The sequence below is a fragment of the Onthophagus taurus genome, chromosome 6, assembly GCF_036711975.1.
Source record: "Onthophagus taurus isolate NC chromosome 6, IU_Otau_3.0, whole genome shotgun sequence".
In the NCBI taxonomy this organism is placed as follows: domain Eukaryota; kingdom Metazoa; phylum Arthropoda; class Insecta; order Coleoptera; family Scarabaeidae; genus Onthophagus; species Onthophagus taurus.
The window spans coordinates 6,065,672-6,072,810 of record NC_091971.1 but is presented as its reverse complement, the minus strand read 5'-3'; positions in this window follow the sequence as shown (position 1 = coordinate 6,072,810).

The following is a 7,139-nucleotide window of genomic DNA, read 5'->3' as shown; positions in this document are numbered from 1 at the left end:
CAAGACGGCTAAACCCGAATGATTCTAGTTCTAGGTCATGTGTTAGTTCTAGTGATAGTGTAACTAGAACTAACACTAGACCGAGAGCTAGAAACATTCGGATTTAGCCGCACGTCTCTCATGATGGCTAAACCCGAATGATTCTAGTTCTAGGTCTTGTGGTAGTTCTATAGTGATAGTGCTAGTGTAAAACTAGAACTAACACTAGAACAAAAAACCGTCTGAAGACGCACGGCTAAACCCGAATATTTTGTAGTTCTAGGTCTAGTGCACTGAGGGAAATATATTCTTGAACGAAGATTATTACTCTTGGCACAAGCTTATCATATTCTTGTATATCCACAAGAAGATCATTTTGTTAAGTGAAGAAAAACCACATATTCTCAAAGCAAGTATACAAATATTCTTGATTCTCAAGAAAACGAATTTTTAGTGAAAGTAAATTAATCATCTTGAAGAAGAGTATCTTACTGTTTCGTCAACAATCCCATTTTCGTATCGAGAATAAATTTCTTATGTCAAGAATAACGTATCTTTCTTTTTAGAAAAACTTGTTCATGTAACAACAATCTTGTATAATTCTTCATTTGAGTATTATAAATTATTGACGCAGGAATGAATTTTTTGATACAAAGAATTGATATTCTTCGATGCTAAGAATATGAGATACTTTATAAGTACGAAGGCTTTCACGGCCGGTGTGAATTAAACTAAGATTAGAACTAAAACTAGAACTAACACTAGAAACTTTCGGGTTTTGCCGTGCGTCTTTTAATAAAAGGTTTGACGTTTCGGATGCCATGTTGCAACCTTCTTCAGAAGGTTGCAACATGTTCCACTTCGAACCAGTTTCTGAAGAAGGTTGCAACATGTTCCACTTCGAACCAGTTTCTGAAGAAGGTTGCAACATGGCATCCGAAACGTCAAACCTTTTATTAAAAGACGCACGGCAAAACCCGAAAGTTTCTAGTGTTAGTTCTAGTTTTAGTTCTAATCTTAGTTTAATGAGATACTTTATTCGATATATTTCTATTCTTAAAACAAAAAAATATTTTTGTTTTAAGAGTATCTTATACTTGTTTCTAAGAAATACATTCAAGAATAAATTTTTCTTGAAAGTAAAGAATAATTTCCCTCAGTGTGTAAATTCTAGTTTTATTATTTTTTTCAAAAAATCATGTTCGGTTAATTTCTAGGAGTTAAGAAACGACTTGTATCTTAAATTAAAGCTTAAAATGTCCTCTTTAGGATCTTATATAACAACCAGTATGATGCATACAAAAATTTTCGAAAAAAATATGAATTTGAACTTATAAGACGTTGATAGAGATGAGGTTGCTCCCGGTTTAATTCTGTTACTTAAGATATGTTTTATGTCATACATGAAAGCTTAAAACGTGCTCTTTAAAACAATGTAAAATAATTTCCAAAAAATCAGTCATTTTTTAATAAGTATATAAACATAGTTTTTTTTTGTCACTGTATCATAAAGGTATTTCCAAATATAATCGTAAAATTTATATCAACCGTTATTTATAAGTTAAAAAAATTTCAAAAGAATGTTCACCAATAATTCGTGATTCTTGATATCGGTTAGTGGTAAAATCGACCTTAGTCACCCCAGTTGCACGGGACCTATTGTATGCCGTTATCGTTCGACGTTGGCAAATGAATCACGAAATTATCGACGCGAATGTATACGCGCAAGCCGCGGAATTTCTTCGCTTTAATTGCCGTTTCGTGTTTAATTCATTTCGCATTGTGTTTTGTCGTTAGTCCGACGCCGACGACGAAGTCCTCCTTCTTCGAACTGTGTTTTCCAACCTTAATCTGAAGTTTTCCATATGTTCAACTACGACTGGTCGACTGTTCGCGGCTTGATTTGACACAGTTATTAGCCGCTAGCGCTGCTGTAACCTCTTTATTCACATTATGTAATTTTAGACGATAAACCTACGAGAGGCGAAGCTACGCCCGGGTTGTTTAACCGCAAATATGGCCGCCAGTCAACACCCTGTTTAGAAATGTATTCAATTACACTTGTTGTGTTTGTTTTGTGACCGTTAACTAAACTTAAAGGGGTATTAATGTTTCATAAGAACGATAAATATTTAGAAGTAATTAGATAGATTTATTTCTTTTTTGTTTATAGAGCGGAATATTGAAACATTTAAATAAATAATAATAAATTGTGAAAGGTGAGGAATGGCAAAAAATGGTATGAATAGTATGTTAATCGAATTTATTCTTTAAAAGGTAACCTAATGCTTATGGGAGTTTAAGATATAAAGTGCACAAAGTATAGATGTAATTATGCTCATTTATCACTATAATTATTCCGTATTTAAAACCTCATGAATGGCATATTGCAAAGTAATATAAATTATTTTAATGAGCTGTTAACTATTTCGAATCCTCACGTTTTATTATCGATTAAAGTTTTAAAATTAAAAAAAAGCTATAAGAAAAAATCTCAGTTTCACGTGGGAAAATTGCAAAAAATGAGGGCCGATCTTCCACCCTGTCATTAACGTTAATAGAAGCAACCCTCCCAATATGTCCGGTTTGAATACGTAATGCGGCCTGATTATGCGGTCAAGTGGGCAACTTTCCGTATGTCTATAATTGGTTCCCATAACTTGGCAATGGCCGGAGATGACGACGTTCAATCCGATCGTCACAGGGAAAACATGTGTTGTTGCTTCTCCGTAGGCCAGCAGCCTCTTCTTCTTCGTCTTCTTTTCTCTTAGTAAAAGAACGCGCACCGTGCGCTACCAACTTACTACTATAGTAAAGAACATCGGCGAAACGACATGCGAACGACGTCACCTGCGAGTACGGAAGAGCAACAGGCTGGGGAGCAACAGGTAGTCGATGTTATGTGTGGATACGATTGCGTGTTGATGGCACATAAATATTAAAAATATAATTGAAATAAAATTATAAAAAGTACAGAAAAAATATTTCTTTTTTCAGTTGATATTTTAAATTTACAAAAAACCTACATTTTTGACGATAATTTTGTTGGATAGACCCCCAATATGTAGTATCAAACATAGTATTCTTATGGAAGAGGTAAATAATGCTATAATATATTATTTTCAAATTAATAGATGTTATAAATGTAATCATCGAAGTTAGAATGATGAGCTAATGCGCTTTTACATTTCTGCTGAGAAATCTATTCAACACCAGATTCAGCATGAACCTCAACAATAGGAAAAGCAAACTGAAAAAATTTGCAAACCCTCAAACCGCCGAGGTCGCTTAGAATCCTCCAAGGTTAACGATTTCGTTTTATATATCAAATCCAGCACCTCGTCCACAAACGACCTCGGTGAGTTGAGGCGAAATCGTTCTTTATACAGAAACAGTAAGTCGTGGCATAATTTTAATCACTAATAAAAGAGATAAAATTATAACGATTTGTGTAAATATTTTTGGTCTAAACCCATAAATGATTAAAGCCCACTTTTACAATCCTCCTCATAAACTGTCTTGGGGATAGTTGCCATGGTTACAGCTCTTTTAAGCGCTCTCATTGGCTAACAGTTTGATTTATCTATCAGATAAATTTATCAAGTGATGGTAAAAGTGAGTCTAGTTAAATAATTTATAAACATTTTCTTAAATATTTTCAATATGGTTTATTTTAGAAAGATAAAATTTGGCAAACAATGCAATGTTATCATGAGAAATCGTTTAAGATCACTTTTGAGGGTATACAACCACGGAATCAATGCTACACAGTGTCCACAAAGGTTATTTCCTTAAAACTTTTTTATTATGCTATAAACCCTTCAAATAAATAAATAAATAATATGTAACTCTAGTATTTGTGATTAAAATTATGCCACGACTTACAGGAACACCCTACATAAAACAATTTTAAAAATGTAATAATTTGTTGCAATATAATTTTTACTTGAAATGAGAGTTCATTGTTTTCGAAACCTTTCAGTAACTGAATTAGTTCCCAGAGATGGAAGTCACGAAAAGCAGTACTTTAACACTATAAACCCCTGAGATTGCAGCTATTGTGTTACGTGAGTCGTAAAGTTTCAACCACAAGGTGGTTACGCTTCTAGAACTTGAAAAAGAAGGGTTGAACCGTCTTTGGTTGTGCTTAGATTACCTGAATACAATAGGATTGTAACTAAATTTCTTGATAGTGAATTATTTTCCTGTTGATAAAATTATATTCAAATGAATGAAATTGTCGATCGTTTGGTATTGAAATGGTTGTGGTTATAAAGGACAGGTTGTAAGGGCTCCTACCTTTTACGTCTCACTTAACAAATTGCGGCCTCACGGCAATAATCCGGACACAAAGCGAAAATAGATTATGCTGGACGGTGCGTACAAATGGGATACCGGCGGAAAGCGCTAATAGCGTCCGAGGAGTTGCCGGGAGGGCAGAAGGACCAAGGGGTGTACGGGAAGGACTTCGAACCGGAGGATAGCCACGTGTAGGAAACCTCCGACCACATCATTGGCCTATGAGCCTAGAGATAGAGCTCTGTTTCTCCCTCCTAGATTTTAAACTCTTAACTCTTCGCTATGACCACAGAACCGTATTCAAGTATTATTTGAAAAAGATTTCTTTTTAAGGTAGATGTATGGAATTTATAATTACGATTTTGCTCGTGATTACTCAGATCCTAGGGAAATAGTCGTCCCTGAAAACCATTTCGCATTCCTGTACTGTACCAGCAATGCGGAACAACTTGATGTAAATTATGGTACACCGAGTGCGTCTCGCATTAAATGGAATTAAAAGGAACGTTAACTGCCGTGATGTAAAATTTTATAACTCGCTACTTACCCATGTAAAACAATGCAAGTTTTATTTATGTGGAATTTTTGTTTAACAGCGAAAGTGTTTCATTATATTAATTTTAAACACCATTAATTACATAAAAAATATTTTATATACATCAATTTAATATTACCCTTAACTAATGATAGGGGATGATTGAGTAAACGGAAAAACGAAAAAGAACCGTGGGGACTATTTTTTTAAATGACTCATTGTGTATTGTTCGTTAATAAACTGTAGTTTAATAAAAAATGGGAGTGGATAATGATGTATCTAAATGCGCCCCTGTCTAGCACGTAATATCTTTCTGATGTGCAAGAGTGTGTGTGTAGAGTTGAGTACGTCGGCCACGTTGGTACGAGGTTCACCATTTCCCGGAGCGGAGTACGTTGACCCCAGCATCATTACGACACGGGGGTTATTAAACGGAGAGACTTCTTATGTAACCGTCAACCTGAGGTGCCTCCCTATTGCCGACACTCCACCCATCTGTGGTGTGTGGAACCGTTGCTCCGTCAAGATCTCTCCATCTTGGCCCCGGCGTCTTCGATTTAACCGTGCTCTGCGCTGCCCGATGAAGTTGCCGAGATATCCAGAAGGACGTCGTCGTCGCCATCGCTATCGAAGAAGAGATAGAGGGGAAATCCCGTGTCACTCGTCGTCTTCGGTCGTCGGCCACCGTCATTCAACTTCTTTTCTTCTTTTCTTTTTCCTCCTAAGTCGCGAACGGCTCCGCTCCCGTGGAACCGTTAGCGCGCCTTCTGACTGATCGGGAGTTAATTCCTGTCGTTAAGATTTGCCGCAACGCGGATTAGGAATGTCTACCGCCGAGGAAGTCAAGCTAGATTACCTCCACGGCTTTGGTATTTCTTGCATATTCGGACTTTCAACAAATGTTAATAAAGCATTATCAATTTCTGTGTACAATGTAAACTGAGTCCCCGTACGTGATAATTTTACAAAATCCGTAGCCGTTAGGATCGACAATTCTTCAAAAAAGGGTCATAAAACACGCACAGTGCGTTCCACATCGTCCCCGAAATAAAATAATAAAAAGAACTACGGTACGTGATACCAGGATATTCATCCGGCATACAAATGACCATTGAAGCGATAATCTACAGTAGGGGGTAGAGGTTACTAACCCCTGTTATCTCGTGTCTCTCTACCCATGGTGGTGATTACCAAAGGAAAGAAGGAAAAAAATAGAATGTAGGGGCCTGGTTCTGTGTTTAGAGGAATGAACCCTGATGTCGTGAAACGAGCGACAATTAGTTCTTTTATATCGACATTTGTCACGGGATATAGTTTGGTTTTTCAGCGCGGAAAACCGCCGATGTTACAACTCGGAGATCATAAAAACCGTTGGTTACGATGATCGTATAAAAGAAAGAAATTCCGTTCCCAGAAGTATTTCCGCGTTTGAAATTTTTTATTTCAAAGGGTATCATATAAAACCCCCGCCGATTTCTTATCGCCGCAAATATTTTGATAAAGAAAAATCCGACAACCACTCGGAACATTTCGAAATGTCGCTAAAAATAACGCGTGATATTTACATGCGTTATCGAACTGTAAATACTGCACTGTTTCGATTCAGTTTCCAATCTTCTGCAAGGCCACGTGTTACTGTCTATGTTTGTGTTATAAAATACAGATAAAATGATTTATAGTTTAAATTTTTTTCTATCCCTGTTTAAACTCGATTGTTACTTATAAATAATGTATCATGTTTTAACCACTCAACATATTCTAATAATAATTTTTAAATTTATCACGTAATTCTGATAATCTATCAACTCTTCCTTGTTTTTCCCCTTATTTCAAGCACCTAATTATTTTTTATCACTCATCTTTAATAACTTTTAAGCATTGTAATCATTATCAATGATGACTTTATAAGAAATGATTTCAAATTTTAACTTTAAAATAATTTTTTTGCTAAAATCTTAAAGTTTGAGATAATTTAGTTTGAAAAATAGATTTAAATCTTCAATTCAAGTGTTTTAAGAAAAATGTATTAATTCCCAATAAAAGCACATATTCATTTTATTTTTTTAGTAAAGTCATAAATCATTTCATGGTTACCATAAATATATATTTTAAAAATCGTATATTTTTATGGTTATAAGATTTTGAAATTTATAAAATCTTAAAACAATAAAAGATTTTTGTAATATAATAATTTCCTATTAAAGGCGAAATGAAAATTAAAGAAGAAATATGAGTTTTTGATGGGTTAAGCTTAAATACTGGCGTCCGGCAATATTGCTTAAACTCATCAATATGTAGATAAGACAGAAAGGATGTAATTACTGAC